Consider the following 10,930-nt stretch of genomic DNA (forward strand, 5'->3'; position numbering starts at 1 on the left):
GTGCATCATGAGGCTAAGGAGGAAACATATGTATGATTTCTGCCTAACTGGTCAAGTATAGGCTAGAAACAATGTTTGCCTTTACTACTGCTACTAGTCATTTGTATCAGATTACAGAATAAAATGAGAAAAAGAGCCAGATTATATAAAGGCATGTGATACCATTGCTTTTTGTGAACAGGAGCTAGAAAAAAACTTTCAAGGAATGGCAGGAGAAAGTTTGGACCTGCCGTCAGAAAGCATCTCTTGTGATCATTTGGATTCAGCTTTGAGTTCCAGCCTCACTCTGGAAAGGGCAATCCGTTTATACTTCTCATAGAAAGAATTTTCTCCTAATTGCCATGATTTCTCTTTCCTTCTACCTTTGTGCTGAGGGGATATGCTTTCTTCCTCCTTTCTCTTGAGGGAAGTTGTATTTCAACACTGGTGGCATGGGCAGGTGCTCTGAATAGCTCTTTGTGAGGAAAGGTGCAAGATGAGACAGCTTAAAACCCTCTGCTTTCTAGAACCCCATACAGCCATTTATATCTGTACAAGTTGCCTCTGTTCTAAGCTGCTCAGGTGTGTGAGAGAAAAGCACTGGGACTTGTTCTTTCTACCCAGTGAAGCTCTGGTTCACAGCAGTAGGAGTCTTTGCTGAAAAAGCACCAGCAACTTCATAGATGAAATACACAAAGAAGCACTACTCTTTAACAGGAACCAGTGGAGCGTTCCCTTGTATCTGTGCCCTGTTTCAACTGGCAGAATCCTAGGTTTTCCTGAGGAAGCCCTTGTGCCCCTATTTGCTCTAGCACAAGGCCAGTACAGGAGTGTAATACACTTAGAAGTTTATAGACATGAAAGGATGCACTGGCTTTCCGTTTTCTCTCCACAAGCTGTGACAAGGATCCTCCTGACTAAAAAAACAATGGCTCATCATGTGGAAAAGGCTGAGAGGCCTTTGTTTTACCACCTTATATTTTTACTTGTACCTTTATCCACTTCTGTATTGCTCCACACTTGAAGGGCTGCTAGCTTTTGGATATGGAACTTACCACGGCAAGATGAGTCTGAGGAGGGCCTCAGGGAGGAAGCAGCAATAAACATTCATCTCACTGGTATAGGCCTGCAATGTTGACTTTGGCAAAGGTTTGACAAAAGGGATATTTTGATCAAGTCCCCTTCTTTTCAGCCATAAGTCAGTGAAATGCAAAACATTTCGCTTCTCCTTATGAAGGAAACTAATTTGAAAATATTTATATGTATTATTCTTCTAGGTTGTCTGGAGGGGTTGACCAGATGTGTTGTAAGAACAGCAGCTGATGTACTAAGTTCAAGTGAAAAGTCAAAATTAATTTTGTCATGCTAGCATTTTCTAGAGTGTTGAGTGGTCGGCTATGATATCTACATAAGCACTATGGGAATCTCATACTGATGACTCAGATTGAAATACTATTGGCTTGCAAAGAGAAAAATATTCAGAGCTGTTGATCTGAATTCTGCAAGGGGCAAGAAGTAGAAGCCAGACTTTCCTTCCAGACAGACTGCTGTGGTTCTGTAATGTAATGCAGTTCTGAGTCCACATTATTCAGACCCTAGCTGAAATTCCTCTCTATCCAGTTTTACTATCCTTTCTGTGAAACGTAAGGCCCCCATGGCTGGTGCCTATGACTAGTGGCTTCTTTTGCCCATGCCCATTGTGCATGTAGGCAGGTCCCTCAGTACTCAGCCTCTCTCTTTGCAGCCCCACAAGAGAGTCTACCTCCTGAGGCAGGGATCTACGCCACCTATTTTACTTCATCATTCTCTGGCATTTCATCCATAGTCCATAGCATCCAGATCAGAATCTCACTGCATTCAGCTCTGAATTCACAATATGCAGACTTACGCCCATCTGCAGTCTGACCTGTCACACTATGACCAGTGAGGCACCAGTCCATATCCCCCAATCCAGGGAGGTCTGAACCTATACATCCCATGTCCCTGCAGCTGCACTGCTCCAAACCCTCCTCTGAATCCTAAAGCCTGCATTCAGCTCCAGACACATAGTTCACTTTCAGGTGGCTGGGATGGGAACCACAGGTAATTTCCCTGCCCTTGACTAATACCTTTAGCAGCAGATCCAAACCAAGGGTCAAGGCATCCCCATGCCTATGAGCAGTGCTCTCCTGACACAGTCCAACACATGCAGAAGGAACTTCCACTCTCCTTCTAATTCTGTTTCCTGGGAAACTGGCCCAACTCCTTCACACAAGCCAGTGAGGTTATAGCTCAGTGAGGCCACTCAGGATAGAGGGCTGGTAATGGATGGCTGAGGAAAACACTAGGACAGAGATGATGAAGTAACAAGCCAGGTGGCAGGAGCAAAGTCTCAAGTCCTTCCTCTCCCCAGGGAAATCACTCACATAGCCCAGCCCCAAAGGAAATCACTAGTTTCCAGGGTGATGTCTCTCCAAAGAAGGAATTGCCATCTTTCCCATTTCAGCCCCAGGGCTTTCAGAAATACCCAGCTAAGAGAATGAATTATCCCAGTGTAAGCCTTTTCGGTATGAAGAGCTTCCAGTAGGAGAAAGTAGGGAAACACAGGAAAACTCTACTTGATGTCCTGAGGAATTATACCTAAGTAAAAATTCATTTCTGAATGTAACAGGCTTTCAAATGTTGTGCTTACTCAACCCCAGAGAGATATTATTCCAGAGTGGGGAGAAATATTTGGGGAGTGGCCTCTCTCCTTCCAAGGTTTTCTGTCTGTTGTCAAAAAAAAAATTAGTAGGAAACTGAATGGAGCAAAACTAGGAACTAAGCCTACCTTCTGGCTCAGTGTAGTACACTGTGAATATACTTTGGCCCGTCTTCTTGTAGTTTCTGACAACACAGTGAGAGGATGATGAGCATCTTTTGGGATGATACATAGATGTATACATACATAGTGATGTCGACAGATGGTTACCTAGTGCATGAAGACAGCACACTTAGGAACTGCGGTCTGGGAGAGAAGTAGCTGATGGTCTGTTTTACCTCTCCTGAATAATGGTAGGCATGATAAAGTAATAAATACAGCCACGAGCCAAGCCAAAAACCAGTTCACTACAGAAAAATTGGCCATGTTTGAGTATGTCTGGGAAGAACTCAGTGAAGTAATTTGGGTGTCAGTTCAATTCTTCACAAATTGGGTGAGCATAAAATATTTCAAATAAGACAGGCAGCACAACAGCAGGACTTCTGTGAACTGCTGCTTCTTATTCCCATTCTCAGAGATATCAATGTCTTTTGCTTATGTTTTGTGGGAGATTTTCACACCATCCGTTGAAATAGTTGGACTCATTGCTGGAGTTTGAATACTGGCTAGTTGGCTTACTGGAAGTTTCTGTCTTCCTGTGTTTGACAGTCATGGTGATAGATTTTGATCTGTTTTGCTTTCTTCTGCTGGCCCTTTTCTTTTCTTTTCTTTTCTTTTCTTTTCTTTTCTTTTCTTTTCTCTCAGTGTATTTTTTTGTTTGAGTTGAACTGGTGTCAAAATAAATGGATGTGTTTGAAAGAGTATTTTTGTTCTGTAGTTTCTTTCACCAGGCAGGGTAAAATGAGCTGGAGGACCTACCTTTCTTAGAAAAACATTGGGAGAAACCTGTAAGCAAGTCTTTTGGCAAGTGATAATGCATACATAGCTTTTCTGAAGACCTATTATGTACACTGTTGTGCTATCATCCAGCAGAGACAGTAATTTGTTCATAATGGTTTTGGAACACTAGTTTGTTTTTAACATGGATGGCTTGGCCATCACATAAAAGCGAACTACCCTTTAATGTTTGTGCCATGTACCAGTGCTATAGCTAAATCAATACCCCTGGAGTTCACAGATAAAATATGTTCCAAAAAAACATTATTTCTGTTTTTTTTTCCATGGTTCATCTTAGTCTAGAGATGAATGTATAGAAAGGCTCAGAGAATATTTTCCTTCATTCATTAATTATTCAGCTTTTGAAAAACTGTTATTTCCTTCCAAAAAAAGACCATGGAAGATAAAGAGTTGAAGTCTTAAGATACTAGAAGACTGACCTGCATTATTCATTATTATAGAGGGTGAGCTGACTGGAAGAAAAAGTCTCAGGTGATCACTGGTACCCTCCAAACCCAAAGAGAGTTCCCACGTGTAGATCTACCACTGCCTGCCAAGAAGTTGGATGTATCTCTGGTATATGGTCATCTCTCACCTGTGTGTCCAGGTGTTAGTGAGTCTCTTTAGGGATCAGAACTAATGGACAAAGGTCCCTGATATCTCTTTGCATTGCTTCCTTAGCAGGGTGGCTACAGTTGCTGATGTGACAAAAGACTTAGGGAAAGGTGGATATTTTAATGGATTTCCAAGGACTGCTGTGCTTTGGGTCTCATCTTGGGCCCTGACTCCATCGATTTAACCTGAAAGCATTTTGTCTGGTACACAGAATGCAGAGAATGAGCTTGTCACAACCTGTTTTAGTTCTAAAACGCTGTGGAAGTCAGAAGGCAAAAGCAAAAATGAGGTGGCATTAAGAAGCATATGATCTTTTGAGAATTCCTCCCAGGCTGTGCTGGAGACCTAAGAAAAGTTGACCTCAACACAATCCTAAAAATGATAATTACAAGCATGACGTCTTTACTAAGTTATCTATGTAAGTAAGTTATGTGAAAAGAGGGAAAAGGAAAACATAGGATAAGCAAAATGAAGGCTCTGGCATAACAGTGTGCTTGCTGTGGAAGTGCTGGGACAAAAAGAAGAAAGAGCCTTGCAAGAAGACACTGCTTGAATGGGAGGCATAATGTGCCTTCTGAAGCAAAATATTCAGCTCCCAGGGAATACAGTTACTTTGTGACTCTGATAGGCAGGTAAAAGAGTCGTCCGTGTTTGACTATGGCTGATGTATGACCTCAAATCAGAGCTGTTTTGAACTTCCATTACCTAATGCAGAGAAGATTCAGGTTTGTAGAGGCAGTTATTAAACCAGTATCTCTCCACACTGAAACTGGAAATGCTGCAGGTGACATAACATGATTTAGCCAGTGGAAACAGAAAACAGAAAGATCATTTCTGACTGATTAAAGTTGTATTTCTGTTACCTAAAGGGCAGTGGGTTGAGAAAAAGTGAGGCCAGCTCAGCTAAGTAGGGAGAAAAGTCATTTCTTTAATTTGCATCATCCTCTAATTGTGGTGGTGAAAACAGAGGAATGTGAGCATTTGGACAAAGAGGATGGAGGTGTCATTCTCCAGACTTCTCACTGATTTTGATAGCCATTATATGGTGAGAGCTACAGATGCATTCAGATCCAAGAAGAGCCAAAGCACACTGTTTCTTGGAATGAGAAATAATACACATTACTATCCTTATGCCAGCGCTAAAAGACAAAAGATAGAACACATTGATAGACTGCTGAATACACACTTCAAGAAATGCTCTTTTCAGACTTTACATCAATTGCCATTGCAGTTGTTTCATTTTTTTTTAGTTTACTTGTTCTAGGAGTAGTTTATATATTTAAAATTTGAAAGTTCAGTATTACCAGCCTTTGTTAGCATTGAATGATCACAAGATAACCTTCATAAAGCTAACTGTATAGTTCGTATTTTCCTAACTCCTTCAGTAGCATCTTATGGCAATCTAAAGCACATTTTATTTGAAGGAATATGTTATTCTCCTGCAGAAACTTGCTTTTAAATGAATATTCTTTCTGCCCTCTCGTGGCCACACACCAGTTTTGCAGTTTTGCAGATTATTTGAATTTCAAATGACTTGCATTGCATTTCAATAATCACAAACATCTTCTTTTGCTTTAGGAGGGAAAAAAAAAGCATATCCCCAAGCCACTTTCTCTATATACATTATTTTTATGTCTATCTTTCATCTGAGTGCAGCGTTTGACCATTTAGATTGTCAAATTATTTATATACCTTTTTCTTAGTTTTACCATATAACCCAGAATATAAAGATGTGACTTGCATGTTAGAAGAAACAGATACAGATCATTTCTTTTCTAGCCATTAACGTAATTTTAGTTCAAGGGTCTGTGCCTCACTTTTGGCCTGTTCTCATAAAAGACATTGCATAATTGCATACAGCAGTTTCACTTCTTCAGTGATTCTTTAATTTATTAATAAAAATCTCTCTCAAAGTTTCCATGTCATGTCAATCAATCAATAAATACATTGATTCCAGTGGAATTATTTTAAATTTATCCTAGAGTGAGGACAGGATCAGATGATAATGCCAATTTATATTTCACAAAGTCACTGTGCAGTTTAATGGAATAATGCCATCAAATACAAGATTATGGAGGGTTGTGCAGTTTTAGTTAAGGCCAAAGTGAGCCAGCACTGCTTATCATCTTTTCTTAAGATCCAATATACAGAGACAGAATATGTATATATGCATACTTGGTGGCAGCTCTAATGCTTTTAGCTGGTGGGGATCTGGTGGGGATGAACAGGAAATTTTGTAGCGGACATATGTGCATGCATATATTGTCATGGCTATTTCAGAGAACAGTATTATACAAAGTAAGAATAGCATAGATTCAAGATAATACTTGAATAGTTTGCTGTTATATGTTGGAAAACAGAAAAAAAATAGTCATTACTTTGTACAGTACCTTCAAACTTTCTCCCGTGTTCACGGTCAGACCAAGCTACAATGTCCTCATCTTTTTGACTTCTGGAGTAACTAGGTAAATCTGCACTTAGAGCTACTGCACAGGCAAAGCCTGTGCTGCTGTGTTGTGCCAACGCCAACATGTGCACCATCTGTACTTAGCACAAGAGGTAAATAAGACCCAGAAAGAATTTATCGCTTGTTGTAAAGTTCAGGTGGGGGTGGGCTCTGCAATCCTTCAGGCCGCCCCTGGAGATTCATAAATTCATATGCAGTATAAATCTGTACAAGTATTTATTTGTTAGGAAATGTCTTGAAATATGGAACTTTGAGAAGCGTATGGTAGTGGCTGAACCAGTGCAAGAAGTATATTCTGACAACTGTTTGCTGTTTTCCACTCCCCTGCTCTTTTCACACAAAAGTGACATTTCTTGCTCAAGAGCAGGTCAGAATCACCTGTGTTCACACTTCCCTATTTCAAGACTTCATAAGCCATATGTGATACCAGTATAAGAACATTATAAGTACCCTGGTGTGCCTTCACTGGTATTTAATTTCTTCATAGGCATCTAAATTAAACTGGTACCTTTCTTTCCTAGCTGCCAATGGAAATCAGCAGCTGAATTAGGATGCACCATTTCATTTGAAATGTCTCTTCAGAGAGGGCAAATTTGCAGCTCTCAGAATTGATGGTGGACAATAAAGGGCAAGTAGATAGTTGGTTAAAAAAGTAGCTGCACTCAAAGATGAGTTCAACACCTTCAGCATATGCTTTTATTTGTTCTTTGAGCCTCTCTCTTCAACAGCAGAGTTCAGAGAAAGTTTGTCTCAGTTCTCTTAGAAATACAATTCTTCATATTAGTCATATAATACAGTTAATTCTAAACACTTTCATTGCCTGGAGGTGCAGATGTATTATGTATACCCAGAGAATTGAGCAGCTCACAGAAGAAGCTGATTTTAAAAAGTTCATCTGTGTTTTCCCTCACCAATTCATGCAAAGGGGTCAGCTGAGCCCTGCTGGGAATGAAAACACATGGAGCTCATCAGACCTTACTGGCTCTGTTCAGCATCTCCACAAATTTTAAATCTATTTGTTTTCAACTGGAATATTTAGTCTAAAGTTCCTCTGAGATGTAGGATAACCTTTGTATACTTTGAATCTAAGTAATGTGATGCAAAGTGATGCAATATGTTCTCCTTGAGGCAGGGTGGCTTTGGGAACTAAGGGTCAAAATCCAAGCAGGGTTTTGAGAAGTGTCTCTTTGCTGTCATTCTTAAAAATGCCACTTGACTGGTACTGTCATGTCTCCAATTCCCCACTGATGTGTGCACAACTTTCTTCTTCCTTTCCCTTCAATTTAATCAGCCTCATCTTGTATATGATTTGTTTCAGTCTCTCTTGGTGGCTCTCTCTAGGATTTTCTGCTGGGTGGCTGCAGATGTGTTCTTCCTCTAGACACACGCTCAGAAGCAGAAGGACCCAGGAATTCCCTTCCTCTATTCCACTTCTGCTTTCCCTTTCATTAGACACCTCTTGCAGTATAGAAGCATGAGATTTAAACTATATATTGTATTTGCCTGAGCGACTGTCTGTTTTTCTCCTTGCATTTTATTCTCGAAACTAGAATATGGCTAGTAGTTGTCTCTGTTTTTGAACTACTGCTCATCTATTACTTGTTACCTGTATATGCACAAATGTGATATTTTCAAAATCAGACATGGTAACTTAATGTGCCCATACAATACACATATTGCACTGTGCATGTCTGTGCATCTGTGCAATATGCAGAGTGTGAAGTTTAGCTCCTTTTTCTAATGTTTAACCATTTCTTCATTCATTATGGCTGAGGTATTAAATATGTGTGAGGAAAAAAAAAAGGATAAATGTTTTGCTATAGGTAGAATGCGAAGCTGTAACTGAAAGGATTGAAAACTCCTCATCTGGTTATTGTCTCTCTGTAGCCTATTCTAAAGATCAGCCCTCCAGGTCTGTCTGAAATGTAGGAATTCCAAGACAAGCGAAAGAGGGAGTTTTCTGATGTTTCTGATGTTTTCTGATCTAGAAGATACGAACAGTTAAATGCCCTACCTGTTGGCACCATTTCTGCTGTTGACTAGGAATCATTCTGCTGTGGCCAGTGACCTACATATGGTGTGGGACTCAGGAATAAAGTTAATGAAAGAATGTCATGAAATAGAGATAAAGGTTCCTTTGCAAAGTAACAGTTTTGCCTTAGCTCTGCATTTCCCAAACTTGAAGAACTATAGAATCATAGAAAAGCGTGGGTTGGACAGGACCTCTGGAGAGCATCTGGTTCAACCTTCTGTTGGAAGCAGAAAAAAGAAATAAAGGATGATGTTCTTTATCTGCTGAGGTGTTACTGTGTGAGGCAAAGCAATTCTTGGGTGCCTCTCAAAATCTGGGATATATCAAAATGAACTTTCTTGTTTATGATTTTCTTTACCTGTGTCTGTTTTAATCACTTGTCTCCTTTTTTTAGACTTGCAGACAATAGGAACAGTTTTTTCTGATTTTCCTTTTACTTTATGCATTTCCATAGGTCACAGGATGCTGATAAAGGAATGGGCTGAACTTCAGTAGCATTTAATATTTTCTGTTTTTTGAAAGCTATTGTAGGCGTGTGCTTTTCTTACAGTACAAGTACAATTGTAGCCTACAAAGAAACACATGCGTTCTCTGAAGACTTATCTGGAATGTTTCTTCCAGCAGTCACCTCTGTGGCTCTAAGTGGATAAATTGTGACAATCATAAGAGAAATCCATTTCTTCTGCTGATACCACCAACATTTTAATCATGTATCTTTCCAGATCTGGTCAGAGGAATGTGGTCTGTAACAGCCATCATATAAACATCCTGAAGTTCTGGACAATGTTTGCAGCCTTTCCTGATTTTTCTGCAGGAAATGAAGGCTGAGATTTTGATAGGTGATGCCACAGCTGTGTAATACATACACATAGGTGTGAGACTAGACTGCTGATGTGAAGAAACAATTCAGCTATGGGAACAGTACCTCCTGAACCAAGTCAAGTCAGAGGAACTTCATCTCTCAGGAGAGAGAAAACCTGAGCAGAAAGGAATCTGCCACAAATGGCCCTGGAGAGATTTGATTCTAAATACCACATTGTGATAATAAAAAATTCTGTCTCTTTTGCTCTACGGTGGGAAGAAACAAAGATCAAAAGCTGACATCTTTTTGATTTCCTGCATCTCACTTTCTCTATGTGTCTGGTAATCCCCAAAATGTTATGGAAAGTAAAGCAAAGCAAGTAATTGAAAAATCTTAATAGTGACAGCATGACTGTATCAATCCTAACATATGACTCTTCCACAACTCTCGAGCCACCAGTTTATAACTTTGCTTGCTTATACAAGATATATCCTTGAGTAATACCAAGTTGCTACATTACCCAGACCTAGTATCTCTAAAACAAATACCAAAGATGGGATCTGGATGACACTAACAGTTAGGAGTTATTCTTTGGAAAATCAAATTTTCACTTTGATACCATTCTCCAGAAAGGATATAAAATCTTAATTTGGGGATCTCTTCTGCTAGACTTTTAGAAGGAAATCTGGAGTCCTGCTCACTCTTGTTAGGATTCTGTTGACATCAAAGCAATTTGGTCCCTCTCTTAAGTTCTGTTAAAGTTCATTTCTAATGGGAGTGCCAATTAAGCCCACTTTCTCTTGTTCAAACCATTACTTGAAACAGCATTTACATGCCCATTTCTCAAGCTGAGAGGACAAATGAAATTCAGGATCTCAAGTCAAATTCTCATTCTACTATTTTCCATAATGGCCCTGCCTGTATTTATTATACAGGAAGGATCAGCCTGCCATAGCAATCAGTATCTCCATCTTTCAGTATTTTTCTATCACATTCTGTGTGATTTAAAAGCTATATATTGTGGATGTATAAGGCAGATATATATCACCTAAAGGCAGATGTATATCACCTAAACAAGGCAAAAATGCTTAGGAGACCTAGAACCTTGCCTAACGGCAGCTCTAAAAGAAAAGGGTTTAAGCCCAGAGCCTGTCAAAAGGTATGGCTGATTGCATCGGAATGGGATACAATATTGATAATTTGGATTTCCAGCTCAGGTGAAAGCTCATTCCAGCAGCTCTCAGACTGCCTCTAAACATGAGAATGGCCTTTCTGGCTCAGACAAGTTCCTTTGAGACAAGTACCCTATTTCTGGCAGAAGCCAGTAGCAGGTATTGGAAGAATATAACAACAGGTTTMCTGTCCTGGATGATATTTCTCCAGGCTGCCTTCCCAACTTCTGGCACTCTGTGGCTTAGA

At 39.8% G+C, this 10,930-nt stretch overlaps 1 long non-coding RNA gene across 1 annotated transcript in view; it reads left to right on the forward strand.

Moving 5' to 3' along the window:
• The window catches only part of LOC112966554, a 45,859-nt gene extending 36,011 nt beyond the window's left edge, over nt 1-9,848 (forward strand). The window contains exon 5 of the long non-coding RNA XR_003253659.1: nt 9,432-9,848. This is a non-coding gene — a long non-coding RNA (uncharacterized LOC112966554). The remainder of the gene's footprint in view (nt 1-9,431) is intronic.
• The last annotated feature ends 1,082 nt before the right edge of the window (nt 9,849-10,930 follow it).

The sequence above is a fragment of the Apteryx rowi genome, unplaced genomic scaffold (genome assembly GCF_003343035.1).
Source record: "Apteryx rowi isolate R43461 unplaced genomic scaffold, aptRow1 scaffold_248, whole genome shotgun sequence".
Taxonomy (NCBI): Eukaryota; Metazoa; Chordata; class Aves; order Apterygiformes; family Apterygidae; genus Apteryx; species Apteryx rowi.